Source organism: Akebia trifoliata, chromosome 8, assembly GCF_017979445.1.
Source record: "Akebia trifoliata isolate Shusen 1 chromosome 8, ASM1797944v1, whole genome shotgun sequence".
NCBI classification, from domain to species: Eukaryota; Viridiplantae; Streptophyta; class Magnoliopsida; order Ranunculales; family Lardizabalaceae; genus Akebia; species Akebia trifoliata.
In genome coordinates, this window is record NC_141382.1 from 25,665,923 (window position 1) to 25,681,131 (window position 15,209).

Sequence of the window (15,209 nt, forward strand, 5' to 3'; positions counted from 1 at the left end):
ATTTAAAAAAACTGAGTTTTTTCTAAGAAATCTAAAAGGCTACGGCATTAGATTCCTAACTTGATGTTCCACGTGGACCAATGACACCTAGTAAGATTTAATATCTTATTAAGTGAGTCATGATAGTATGGCAAAAAAAATGAGTTTCTATTCAATTTTTTCACTGTTGTGTGGCTAAAACACACACAACGTGCTGCCAGCATACAACACATTCAGCATTTTTTTTTCTTTTCTTTGTTGCTGCCAGCAACACTCCAACACATTCAGCAGCACCTACAAACAGAAAAACAATTTTTTTATGTGTTATTGCCCCAAGAGTATATTCATATACTTCAACAATCATCATCCCTGTTGATGTCTAGTTTAGTGCTACACCGCAGTCCACAAATTTCACCATTTGGTGATCTTTAATCGAGACAAACTTCAGATCACTATGAACAATCTCATGCGAGTACAAGCACTTCTTTACTCGGACATTGTTGAGTGCAAACAAACATCAAAAGTATAAAACTTGAAAGAAACAACAAATAGTCCAAACAAGAATTTGAAGCTGATGAATCCTTCTTTGTCAAGAACATACTTTTTTCATATATTCTAACCATATCAGAAAACATCACTTTCTGCTTTGAATCAGATTAACGAAGATGTACTGAAGTTTTGAAAAAACATATTGAAACATGTTCAAATGGATCCAATTTATATTCTTCCGTTGAATGTGAAAACAGATGACTTCGAAAATCGAAAACCAAAATGGATCACTAATATCCGCTTTAAATCATACTTCGAAACTGCCTCGCACAGCAAAATGTTGAGTCTCTTCCAATGGTCCCTCTTTTTTTTCAGAAAGAAAAATAGATTTTGAAGTTTCATTCAGAGAAACTAATTTTTTCACAAATCCAACCATTGACACAGCCCTTACAGCAAAATCATGGATTACAATTTTTCAAAACCTGAAATTTTCAATGGATTTTTCAAGAAATCACGTTTTTTTTTTTTTTTTTCAATCAACTTGAATCACAAGGGGAAACTGGATCGTTTAGGATCGACAGAGAAAGAGAAAAAAAACAAACAAGGTGTGAAGATTTCGACATCACCCTTCGAATCCACAAAATGGGTTAATGACCCACCTCAAAATCTGCTCAAAAACTCTAAAACAGCCATGATCCATGGCTTTACATTCTTTTGTCTCTCTACCTAGAATCAGACCATGCTCACGGATGGTTTACCAAGCTTCGCTATTCTAAGTATCCTCCCTCAACTACGATTTCTCTTCTTAATATAGGCTCACAACAGAGAGAGTGAGGGAGAGACGAAGAATAGAGGCGTTATGTCCCTCTGCTATTTCTTCCTTCTCACGTTGAGAAGAAGATAGAAATAAGAAATTCTATCTTCTTCTAATGGCACACCACGAACATATTTAAAACGTTAAGGGTTTGCCCATTAAAAATAGATGTTTACTGGGGGCACACCACCCTAAAATAACAGAACCTCAAAACCCAATTTTTTTTTGTTATTTCTTTTGCAATTTTCCTTCTTGCACGCCTAACATAAGAAAAAACCATTTTTTTTTTAAATTAACCAACAAATTTAACACAAAAAAAAATCTAAAAACTAAAAAATAAATGAATAAATAAATTGCTTGTCCAAGGATCAATCGCACACACCTAAAAATATCCTCTTCTCCTTTTGTTTTTTTTTTTTTTTAAATAAAATAAAAATAATTACATTGTCAAAGAATGGATCCATACATGTGAAAAAATATCGAATAATGATAGTCACTTAGAAAGACAATTTTTTTTAACAATCTCCACGATCTATTAATCATTATCCTAAATAAAATTGTCCCTTTGGAATTTCGCATTATTTAGGGTCATTCCGAGTGGCCCTCAATTGAATCGCAAAAATAATACTTGATTGAACCATAAAAATAATATGCCGAGATATCCAATATTCAAAAACACATGCTCAATAATCGAATCAAAACACAAAGATGCAAATAAAATAATAAATAAACGAATAAACTAACAAAATAATAAATAAAAAAATATTCTAGGTAATTTTAACAATGCTCCCATACTTAGGGTTTTCAAGTCTGATCCTTAAAAAGTCCCCAGTGGAGTCGTCACTGAAAGCGTCCTCGATCCACGGGGTGCGCGGATTCGCTTTTGACCATTGAGGTTTGGGAGTCGCCACCTAGTTATTATGGTCTAGGAACCGATCAATGACTCTAAACGGATAAAAAAACTAATCTAGAACAATAAAAAAAGTTGAATTCGGGGATCATGTTACGGGGTTGGAAGGTATTAGGCACCAACCCCACCCGACCAAAGCCGGTCTCTACTAACTTCCCAAATAAATTACATTGCTAAAAACTTAGATAATAATAAATTAATAAATAAAAGTTATACATTTCCGATAGCAAAGACTTCGTTCCCTCAGATCCGACAAAAATTACTCCTTGTACCGTACTCCCTTGCTTCGTTCTGTCTCCGGATTTGATTCCTGATCTCCGAGGCAAGGTATCTCTACTTTCTTGGATCTGAATTCTTCAAGTTTGTTGTGGATTTTGAGACGTTTTTGGAAGACTTTTAGGTGTTTCTTAGGCTAAAATCGAAGGAGGGATGTTAGGTAAGGAGTTGGGACACTCCAAAACTAGGATTTTTGGGAGGCTAGGGGAGCTTTTAGACCTACTTCTCTTAGGATTTATGATTTTATACGAAAATAGGGTGTGAGCACCACTATTTATAGATTTTTTTAAGGGTTGATTTTGACAGAGTTAGTGTTTAATTAGAGTTCTTTTAGTTAGAGTTGTGTTTTAGTTAGAATTGTTTTAGGTAGAATTGTGTTTTAATTAGAATTGTTATATGTAGAATTGTTTTTTAGTTAGAACTCTATTAGATAGATTTATTTTTTAATTAGAACTCTATTAGGATTTTGACTTTTGGTCTTATTTGATTGACTTTTAATATTTTGATTTTAGTCTTAATTGATTGACTTTTAATATCTTGACTTTAGTCTTGTTTAATTGACTTTAATTTTGACTTTAGTCTCACTTGATTGACTTGAATACCTTGACTTTAGTCTTGCTTTATTTACTTTAAATTTTTAGAGAACCCCCCTCTAAAATATCTTTAATTCTTTGGACCCCAAATGGAGGGGTCCTTAAAGAAATATCTCACGAACCCTCAACAATTTTACTTGAAAGCCCGATTGATCGATTTTTTTAATTCAAAATTTTAAATTAATTTCATCAATGTTTCACTTTAATTATTTAATGTTTTATTTATTAATTTCAAATTTTTTAATTATGAAAATTGTGAAATTACCGTTTTGCCCCTAGAGAGGACTTTTCACGTTTTAAGTCAGTTTTTAATGTTCTAATATGTTTTAGAATTGATTTTTCGAAAGGAATTCAATGGAAATATTAGTTTGTGTCATTTATGAAATTTTTTGTGTGAAATGGTCATGAACTTTATGAGGGGCATTTTCGTAATTTTGTCGAATTCTGTTAAAATTGGTGAAATGATTTGTTTGGTTTCGATTTATTGTTTTATGTGTTTGAGAGAGTTTTCCTAAGCGTAACGTAGGCTCTAGGGTTATTTTGAGGTTAGGGGTATTTTGATAATTTGGTCAATCTTTAGTGATTTTTATCGTGAAGCTTCTTTTTGGTCTGCAAGATGATGATTTCTATGTTTCTGGGGTCGTATTTTCCTAGCGTAGCGTGGTTTCTAAGGTTTTATCAATTCAAGATACCTCATCCGGATTTCTGAAACATTTCTGGTAACAAAATAAAATAATGGAAATAACATCCATCATTGGGAATCATTGTGATCGGGTTGACGAGTTGATTAATCAGGCGGATGGAAAAATGGGGTGTCTACACATTTCAATTTTGAATCATTATTGTCAGTGAGAGAAGATCTCTAGGACCAGATACATTTTTACTCAATAAGTATAACACTATTGCACACATGTGCACTTTTGCATTAGTCAGGGACAATTTTCTAAAATTCGAGGATCTGACATCATCAATGAGAGTTCAAGCTCGAGGACCTGACAAACATGTTCAGGAACAGTTTTACCGTCAAGGATCCGAACGTCCTAATGAATTGTTAAATCAGGCTGCAAAATGAACTTTCATTAGCTTTGGCATTCGGATATCGCACAATCTACCAAAATAGATTTGCTATCTAGTTTGCTTCAACCCTCTACCCAAGAGGGGCGTCTGTAGATACCTCATTTTTGCACTTACCAGATTAATCAACTCATCAACCCGATTGCGACGGTTCCCAATGATGGATGGTTATTCCAATACTCTATTTATTACCAGATATGTTTCAGAAATTTGGATGAGGTATCTCAAGCAAACAAAACTTTAGAAACCACGCTACGCTAGAAAAATATACCCCAAAAATATAGAAATCATCATTTTTCAGACAAAAAGAAGTTTCATAATAAAAATTACTAAAAAATGATCAAATGACCAAAATACCCCTAACATCAAAACATCCCTAGAACCTACATTATGCTTAGGAAAATCCTTTCAAACACATAAAACAACAATTTGAAACCAAATAAACCATTTTGCCAATTTTCACAAAATTTGATAAAATTACGAAAATGCCCTCATAAAAATCGCGATCATTTCGCATAAAAAATTTCATAAATGATACAAACTAATATTTCCATTGAATTTCTTATGAAAAATAGATTCCAAAATATCCTGAAACATTGAAAAACGACTTAAAATGCAAAAAGTCCTCTTTGAGGGTAAAACGATAATTTTATAATTTTAATAATTAAAAATTCTGAAATTAATAATTAAAATATTAATTAATGTAAAATAAAATCCTAATTAAAATCACGTCAATCAAGTAAGACTTAAGTCAAACCCTTAAATTCTAATCAATCAAGTGAGATTTATGTCAAAACCCTAATCAATCTAATAAGACCAAAGTCAAATCCTAATCCTAATAGAATTCTAATTAAACTCTAAAACTATCTAATAGAATTCTAATTAAACTCTAAAACTATATAAAAGAAACATAATTAAACTCTAAAACTATTTAATAGAATTCTAATTAAACTCTAAAACTATCTAAAAGAATTCTAATTAAACTCTAAAACTATCTAAAAGAAACATAATCTAACTCTAACTCTATCTAAAAAGATCTTTAAAAAAATCTATAAATAAGGGTCTCTACAACCTATCTTCGTATCCAAGAGAAAACCCTAGAAAAAGTAGGTCAAGAAGCCTTCCCAACTTTCCCAAACTTGGAGCCCTAACTCCTTACCTAACATCCATACCCCAACTTTAGCTCAAAAAATACCCAAAAATCCTTCTAAAATACCTTGAAATCCATAAAAAAAAATCAAAAAACTCATAGATCTACGAAGAGGATACCTCAACTTGAAGATTCGAGATCAAATCCGGTGACGGGCGAATAGCAAGGAAACATATACGAGGATACTCTCTGTCAGTGCTGAGGGAATCGTTGTAATTTACGAGGTAATCTTTTTTTTTTTATTATTTGTTGTGTTTTTGATCTACTGTGCAATGTAATCATTTTTAGGAATTTATAGAGACCGGCGTTTACCGGACGGGATTGGTGCCTAACACTTTTCAAGCCTGTAACGTGACCCCTGGACTCGTATTTTCTTTCGTAGATTAGTGTTATTTACCTTTTAGAGTCAAGGTTCGGTTCCTAGACCGTAACAACTAGGTGGCGACTCCCAAACATCGAAAATCAAAAGCGCATCCGCGCATCCCGCGGATCGAGGGCGCTTAGGTAATCATTTATTTGGCTTAAATTATCCGTTGGCTAAGAATCAAATACAAAGTTCAACTAATGGTAACGTCGGCCATTTGAATACTACAGACTCTATTGATCACTAACTAGCCTAGGAAAAACTCCTTACTTCTAAATCTATCAAGAGGCAATTAATGTGAACCTCATATTATTTATACACTTTACAAAATCACCTTTGCACACAAATGTTCTCTAGAAAAAAAGAAGATAAATTCTAAGATATCACTAGCTATACTATTCTTTAAGGTATCACATACTATCCAAAAAAATTAGAACATCAAGTGTTATCCTAGATTGACCCGTTTCTTTTGAAAGTATAGCAAAACATCACTCTTTCTAGGCATTTCATGATCTTTTTCTAATAAATAAAAATAATTTTATTTTCAAGTATACATATATATAATTTCTTTATATCAAACTTGCAAAAAAGATAAGGTAGTGTCCTCCAATGACATCAATCTATCAATCAATCCATCCATCAATCATATCTCACATGATCTTGGAAAAGTGAAATATTTATCCATCTATCTATATTTCATGAACCGTATGGTATAGCCACTGCATTAGTGTGGAAGTACTGTCCCATCAATTTGTCGAGAACATAAGTTCTCTCTATCCATCCATTAAGCCATCAATCAAATATATATCTTCCTATGTATCTATCAAAGTATATTTTTATAGAAAATATTTTTTATTCTAAGACATCAACTAATTTTATATGATAGTCATGGTTGAGTAGAAAAGACTTGGAAAATATGATAAAATCATAACTAATTAAAGCTGTGGACAACTACGAAAATTCGGCTAAGTATTGAAAAAAATAATTTTTCAAAGTTCTTTAAACGTAAAATGGGATTTTAGAAATGAAAGCCTTAAATAAATGTATTAACATCATGTCATTTTTTATAGCTTTATTCAAAATAACGAAAAGATAACGAGATTTGAAATTCTTACAAAAACGTCATAAATTACGTTTTGTTTTTGAAACCAAAAATTAGATTTTGATAAGTAGAGATTTGGATTTTTAAACCATTCCCATCATTTTCAAATGGGAGGTTATCCAATAATTTCATTACAGCTTAAAGTAAATGAAAATAAGGTGTTAGAATGTACACATGTTGGTAGGAGAAAATTATCCTAAAAACAAGTTGAACTATGCATTTCAGCATAAGATTGGTTGAGGCAACTAGAGAGCTACTAGGGTGATAACTTGAACGATTGAACCCGAGAGGAATACATTTTACAATCCTTCATGGGAAGATAGGTGGGTCGATCGAACGTAATAATTTTTCATTTCTTCTTTAATTTCTCTCCAAACTTGCCCAGAATTCTTTTCAAAATTTTCTCAATTGTTCATGGTCATAAAATTAATAAAGTTATTCTTTTTCTACCTTTTAACACAAGATTTATAATTTTTAAAATAAGATAAAAAATTGAAATCATCTAATCATACATGAATCGTTGAAGAATATGCACCTAGATTGAAACTCAAATCTATTTATTGAATTTAAAGAAATTTTCTACTAAAAACTTAGCAACTAAAGGGTAGAAGATAAGAGTTCTTATATGTTTAGAATTTTTTATGATGTAATGACTCGAAGATCAACTCCCAATATTTTTATTTTTTCACTTTTATATTTCATCTCTGACAAAATAATGATCTCATTGGATCTACACGAAGACTTTGACGATATAAAACTTTTCTTTTCTTTCGTCGAGAGTTGAATCTCACTCTATAACCTTCGAATCAATTCTTATATCTATAGGAAGGCTAGAGTTAGGGTTTGTTTTTGGAGGAGAGAATGAAAAATCTGTAAATTTATAATAAGTTTGATATTTATAGTAACTTATGGATGTAAAGGTCATTTTTAAAATTTTTTTATTTTTTTTTAATTTATATTTTGACCTTCGATTTTTGTAGACTTATATTCTATTTTAGATAATTTTTTGATACAAACCTAATGGTGTTTTAGGTTTTCAAGAATCAATTTCTAAGGAAAATTTTATTTCTATGTGCTCAAACTTGACCATCAATCAAAATTTCTCGAGATACGTAATAGATTTCTAGAATATTAAAGATTTATAAATAAAAATTCATATACTTTCATATGTGAAGAAAAAAGAATGGGAAATTTTTATTGATGTGTGCTCAAGACCAAAGGTGCAAACATTGAGGCATAATGGGGAAGAAAGATACAAAAACACAAAATACTACTCACACTTTAAGTCAAAAGTGACATGCAAGGGTAGCAAAAGAGTTGATAAGTTTATACTATAAACATGAAATTAGTAGACATATTAATTGTTACTAATATATTTACTTATCTTACGTACAGAGAGAAGAAAATCCTAATAGGGTGATCACAAGGACAACTGTCTTTCTTATGACCTATACAAAAAATGATGGACTTGATAAAGTTTAACTTGTCAGACTAATTAATTAATTTATTCATTTGATATCAATTGCACCAAGAAATTATTAAATTAAATGTTATTTTTTATTTTTTATTCATTTAATTTGTAAGAAGTGATTAATAAGATGATTGATACCGATCCCTCTAATGTACATAGGGATTTGGACCATAATCCAGTTGCAATAATATGTGCATTATTTAAACTCTTAATTAGTCCATGTAATGTCTCTTGAAAGTATTGACATTACTTATTTATTATTATTTATTTTTTGCAAAGATTTATGGCCATGATAGCCAAGGTCTTGTACAGGGCATGGGTTTCGATGTTTTCAAAATCATCACGCATTATACAACTTCATTAAAGAAAGCCTTAAAAGATCAACAAGCATCATATCGAACATTCAAGGTTAAGTTTGAGGAGTAGATAAAGCGACTATAAGAGGAGTTCAGGGCACGCAAGATATTAGAAAAAAAATTATTTTTTTATGCTCAAACTGGAACACTGATGCAACATTCCTTTAATATTGGGAGTTCTTCTCAAGTATAAATTTTAATTTAATTATCAGTTGACTAGAAACTTGTTTTGGTTGAGGCTATTAAAAACAATTATGGTAGTAAGTGTATATTCATTGTTGGTGAACTAAATTTGAGCATGGTAAGATATCATCCAAGATTGATTTTAAGTACTTCCTTGATCTATTGCTTCTAATTCATGGATTAAGCATGATTAAGATAAAAAATGTACTTACCAAGAAAAGCAAAATTCATAGTTATGTGAGATGATGATGTAGACACCCCATTTTTGCACTCGCCTGATTAATCAACTCGTCAACCTGATCGCGATGATTCCCAATGATGGATGAATGTTCCAATGCTCTATTTTGTTGCTAGATATGTTTCAGAAATTCGAATGAGGTATCTCAAATTAACAAAACTGTAGAAATCACGCTACGCTAGGAAAATATAATCCCAAAAATATAGAAATCATCATTTTGCAGACAAAAAGAAGCTTTACAATAAAAATCTCTAAAAAATTACCAAATGACCAAAAGACCCTTGACATCAAAACATCCTTAGAGCCCCCTTACGCTTAGAAAAATCCATTTGAACACATTAAACAACAAATTGAAATGAAATAAATCATTCCACCAATTTTCATCAAACTTGACAAAATTACAAAAATGCCCCTCATAAGGTTGACAATCATTTCAAATTAAAAAAATCCATAAGTGACACAAACCGATAATCCCATCGAATTCCTTAAGAAAAATTAATTCCAAAACATTAAAAAATGACTTTTCAACACAAAAGTTCTCTTCGGGGACAAAACAGTAATTTTTTAATTTTAAAAATTTTAAATTTCGAAATTAATAAATAAAATATTAATTAACATAAAGTGAAACATTAATAAAATTAATTTAAAAATCTGAACCAAGAAAATTAATCAATCAAGCCCTCAAGCAAAATTGTTGATGGTTGTCCACTTAATTAAGTGGAGCCCCCTTGATATTTATTAAAAGACCCTTCAATCTAGGGGTCAAAATAATTAAAGATATAATTAAGGGGGTTCTCCACAAAACTTAAAAATATATTTTTTCATTGTACGCAAGATTAAAAAATCTAATTTAAAAGACCAAGTCAATCTCATAAGACTTAAGTGAAAACCCTACCTAATCTAAAGAAACCTAGTCAATCAAATAAGACTTAAGTCAAAACCCTAATTAAACAATCTTAGGGGACCTAGTCAAACCTTAATTCTTTTAAAAAAATCTATAAATAGGAGCCTTCATGTAAAACCCCAAATATTTTATTCGTATCTCGAGAAAAAAAATATTAGAATTTTGAGAAAATCTTGAAAGTGAGACATAGGAGTAAAATTTTAAGATATTTCTGATCAATTTTAATGAAATCTAACCTCACCATTAGATTCAAAATGATCGAAAAATAAACTTTAGCCTGTAAGCACGCTCAAATGCGAGTCCGAACACAAAAGTTATAAAATCCTCGATTACCAAGTCAGACTAGGCTAAAATAGTGACTTTTTGCTGGATTAATAATTATTAAGATTCGATTACACCATTGGGTTCATGACAAAAAATTATTGAACATAGACTATTTATTTATTATTTTTAGAGATCAGAAAGTTGAATTATCGTCAAAAAAGAAAATGACATCAATTTTAGGGGTCACGTCAGGGTAAAAATGTAAATTTTTGTTAGAGATAGAATTTCTATAAGTTGACCATACCATTAGATCCAGAATAAAAAATTAGGTTAAATAGAGTATCCATTTGTCAATTTTGGAGTCCGGACGGTCAAATTATAGTCGATCGAAACAATAGGTAAAATACCGATTTTGTCCCAAGATATATATAAATAATTTTTTTTAATTTTTTTACTATTCACTTTCATTTTAAATGACCCAAAATCAGCCAACTCATTTAAAAAAACAAATTCATTTTTTCTTCGATCTTCCACCTCAGATCCCTTGCAATCGGCTTGCCGTCGACGACTGACGCAGAAGGGAGAAATGTCCGCAGTCGCGTTCTCTACAAAACCCACCCAATCTCTTTCCATTTTACTTTCTCTTTCACCCCGTATCTTCAAAAATCAGCCGTATATATATATATATATATGCGAGGGTTTCGAAACTTCGACCTCAAATTTTGCCTGTTCCGGGGTCAAATCGTCTTCCGTCGTAGAAGGGAGAAAAAACGACAACGTTGAGATATTTGAAACCATCGGGTTAGATTTGAAAATTAGCCATCTCGAACTTTGAACCATCTAGATTTTCGCACCGTTCACCTCAATTTTTGCATAGGCTCTTCAATCCTTTCACACAGAAATTGTAAGGAACTCTCAATTTCTATTAGTAATCGTAGATTGTGAAAATTGCATTTAGGTTTTTATTAAAAATTTGTGGAGAGTTTTCAAAAATATAGAATTTAATCGGTTATTTCAAATTCACATCAAAACTTGCATGTTTTATATGTTTAACTGTACTTTTTAACAAATTATACATGGGTAGGATATTTCAACGGGCTATTTCTGTTAGTTGGGTCCTGTGCTCCGTTCGGATCCCATTTTGATCTAAGTGTTATACCTTTTCAATATTATTGATGAAAATGAATTTCATAATTGAAAAAAATAATTTTTATATTCAATGAACTCAAATTGAGTTGATGAATATCAGAAAATGGATATTTTGTTTGAAAAATTAAAAATGATAAAAATTGAAAAAAGAAAAAAATGGTATGAAATAGTAAAATGTCAGAGTCACACCCGAGGGGTGATGTCTGCATTTTACATTGTTGTATTGTGTGTAGGTTGGTAAACGGATATCTAGGGATAATGTTACTGGTTGCATGTTTATTTACTTTCTGTTAGCACGAGGCGCTGTTTACTTTTCCGTTCTGTTATTTATTTTAAGCTGGTTGGCCACACTTGCATGGTAGGAAATTGGATATTCATTCTCAATCATGTATTGTTAATTTTTCTTTTGTTTTCAAATGAAAATAATATATATATATATATATAGCTATTTTGTGAGTTGTTAAAGAGTTTGTGAATGCTTGAAGGGATAGTGCGTCATATCATTCAGAGTGGTGTACAATCCTGGGATGTACGGTAGGGACCACCAAGCTCATACGTCGTATGGGACGTGTATGAGAGTGGAGTCACAATTGGAATTCGGGTTTATTCCTCTCTATCTTTACCAGTGAACTTGCATTGTAAAGGTAGTCGTATACGAGTGGTTTGTATATTTGGGAATCACATGTACGCCTGATAGGCATAGACGAAGATGATTAGTTAGTGATCACTAACAATCTATAGTAGTCGAACGTTCTGACACATCGAAAAGAGACCTATTGCTTACGGTCACGACAAATGACCAGCCTGAGCCAGATAAATGGTCAACAAAACATGGTAAATGCAGCGATTGGCAACAAAATCAAGAATTAAAAGCTAGTAAAGAATTGTAACATCATGTCTCGACTAGGAGCAATCCAGTCGTGAATCCCAACTCTCTAATTCCCCTACTCTACCATGTGTATTATGTAAATGTTACCTTATTTTAATATATAAAATGAAATGCAAGTTTAATATTTCTATTTGATCAATTAGATTTGTATAAAAAGAAAATGCTATAGTGAGTACTGTTGGTTGATGTAATATCAGTTTTAAAATATTTAGTTGCTCATCCCTTACTATATGTACCAGTTAATCGTAGTTTCTTTTATAAAATTTTGTATATTTTAAAATGATTCAATATATTTATTCGTTCATGTTAGGAGAGGTTATTGACAGAAATTGTTTCCTTCCCTACTGGGTAATCATTGTTACTCACCATTTCCTTCTCCATTTTTTTAGTTTCAAATCCGAAGCTTGGCAAAGTAGATGTAGAAAACGAGTGAGAATCATTTGGTGGTTCAGATAGACAGGTAGAGTCCGTCACTTGGTGAGTATTGGGGTTATACCCCCTAGTGGTGTCAATTTCCCAGGATTATTATGAATTTTATCTTGAGTGATAGGACTTCTGTTAGAGCGAGGATGTTTGTATAATTCTGTGTTTTGTTATCCTTCCGTACTCTGATCTATTGTTCGTTATTAGATGTATGTAGGCTTTCGCTATTGTTATATTTTGTATATATATATATGCAGGATTATATGTCATTTATTAGGTGTAGGTTGAACGCCTTGGAATGCTAACATAAACAGATGAAACCATGTCGAAATTTCAAGGTGTCACCTAGTACGTCGGGATTTGACATGAAGATTTGTGTTAGCGTTTGGCGGGATGCCACATATGGTATCAAAGCATAGTATTAGATCCATATGGGATACAGATCTGCTATATTTTGAGGAGTTAACTGATACCACAGACATTAGCGATAATCCTAGAGTGTCATTAGGAGTTTAATATTCGAGCTCATTAGTAGTTCCGTATTGGGATTGCGAGCTCTTCTGTGTCTAGAAATCCTTAGAGCTTAACAAACGTAGGATAAGACTATAGGTTCATTCTGTTAGTAATGAAAATAGTATTCATTACTAAATTCCTTATGCTACTAGTAGTTAATGCTTCTATGAGAATGATGTTGATGTGGTTCGGAGAACTGCATTGCTTCTGATAAAGTGAAGATTTCTGATCTTATAGGTTAGGAAAGATGCAAGGAAATATTGGTGCAATTGGACCCGTGACAAGGAGTCAAACTAGTGGGGAAGACTTACCTTGGTCGAGTAAACTCACCAAGTTAGAATAGTTGATAGAAGCAGTCTCGGAGTTATCCCAAAGGCAGACTCGTATGGAAATGAGACAATCGGAGATGTTTGAAGCTCAAATGATTATGGTGGGTCAACTGACAAAGAGATTAGAGAGAATAGAAGGAAAACTCGACCATTATTTTAAGAATAAATCCCAAATGGATCAAGGAGTAAATATCCCACCATAGGGAGGATTACAAGAAGAAATGGAATAGTACAAACATCGTCTCAAAGCCTAGTAGAAGAAAGGCAGTTTGGATCTAATAAGAGGCAAACAATTACGAAACTAGCAAAGTCACGGGGAAAACAACCATACATAAGAAGCGAGACTGTATAAATATATTCTCAAGAGATGGAAGAGTTTTACAAGAAACAACAATATATAATATTAAATCAGTCAAAAGAAATAGTAGTAGCATGTTACGAATGTGGTAAGTTAGGACATAGAGGGGAGCAATGTTGGGGTCGACGTCAACCGATTAAAGATCTGTGGCTAAGAAAAATGTTAGATGGGCCAACTCAAGGAACAATAAGGCTACTGGATTTTAACAAAATTGATGAAAAACTTATGCCACCGCAATGAGACTGAACTAGCGGTCAAAAGCAAGAAGGAATGGAATTACAGATATCCCGGGGACATATTAGTCAATTCCAGACGTCTCTTCTTTCTAGATCAGATCCAGTCAAGAGATCGGTGTATTCAAGACCGAGTACTTCTGGACCCGCATATCCTAGTACCAAGCTCTTACTCCACTATCGAGTTACAGGGTTTCTTTATCACCGAGTCATAGAACAATTGAGACTCCAATGATGCTAATAGGGCCAAAGGAACCAATAAGGCAGGTTCAGAGCCTACAGACCCCAGTCCACCAACTGCCCCGCTTCACAGAGATCTACGAAGACAGGATCGTTGATATGCTACGCATGTGGTCAGGTGGGACATATTAGGAGAGAGTGCCCTCTATTACAATCACGAACAAGGGTTGTGACCCAGGAGAAAGTACCTGTCTCTAACGAAATTTTGGAAGGTACAATTTCTAATTATGATGTTAGAAAATTGGACTTCTATTCAATGTTGTTTCCTTTAGATCACATGCTTCTAATAAGATTATGCACACTTACTAAAGTTAGAAATTGTCGAGATAGGTCGAGTAATAAAACTATCTACATCACTAGAAGACTATAATTGACAAAAGGTTGTTGAGTACATTTATAACATGATAATAATATAGTGTTGGGTTTGTGTGCGTAAAGGCTAAAAATATTTGTTGGTAAGTGATATTTAGGATGATACCTTGTGAAGAAAGAAGGAGATTTTTTAGAAAGATTAGGTAAGAACCTACAGAGTATAGGTGTGCAATCTAAAATAGAAATTTGGTAGGCGATCAAAATGAATGAGTATTTGGAGGTAAACTCGATGTGTGAATGATGAATTTCATTAGAGAGGTAAGGGGTAGATTTATGAATAGTGGAACATGTTGGATTTGGCAATTGGATAAGCTAAAAGTAGCGTTAAAAGGATTAGAATTATACTAGCGAAGAGTTAGATAGAAAATGTAGTTTTGAAAGCAAGGTAAGTCAATGTAAAATGCGAGAAGGAATGATTTTGTGATAGGGTTGTATTAATGGTGACTTAATGGAATTGTGAGAAATAGATGAAGAAGGTAAGATAGTAATATTACTTATGAATTGAAAGTCATGAAAGATAGTTGTGAGATTTGTAA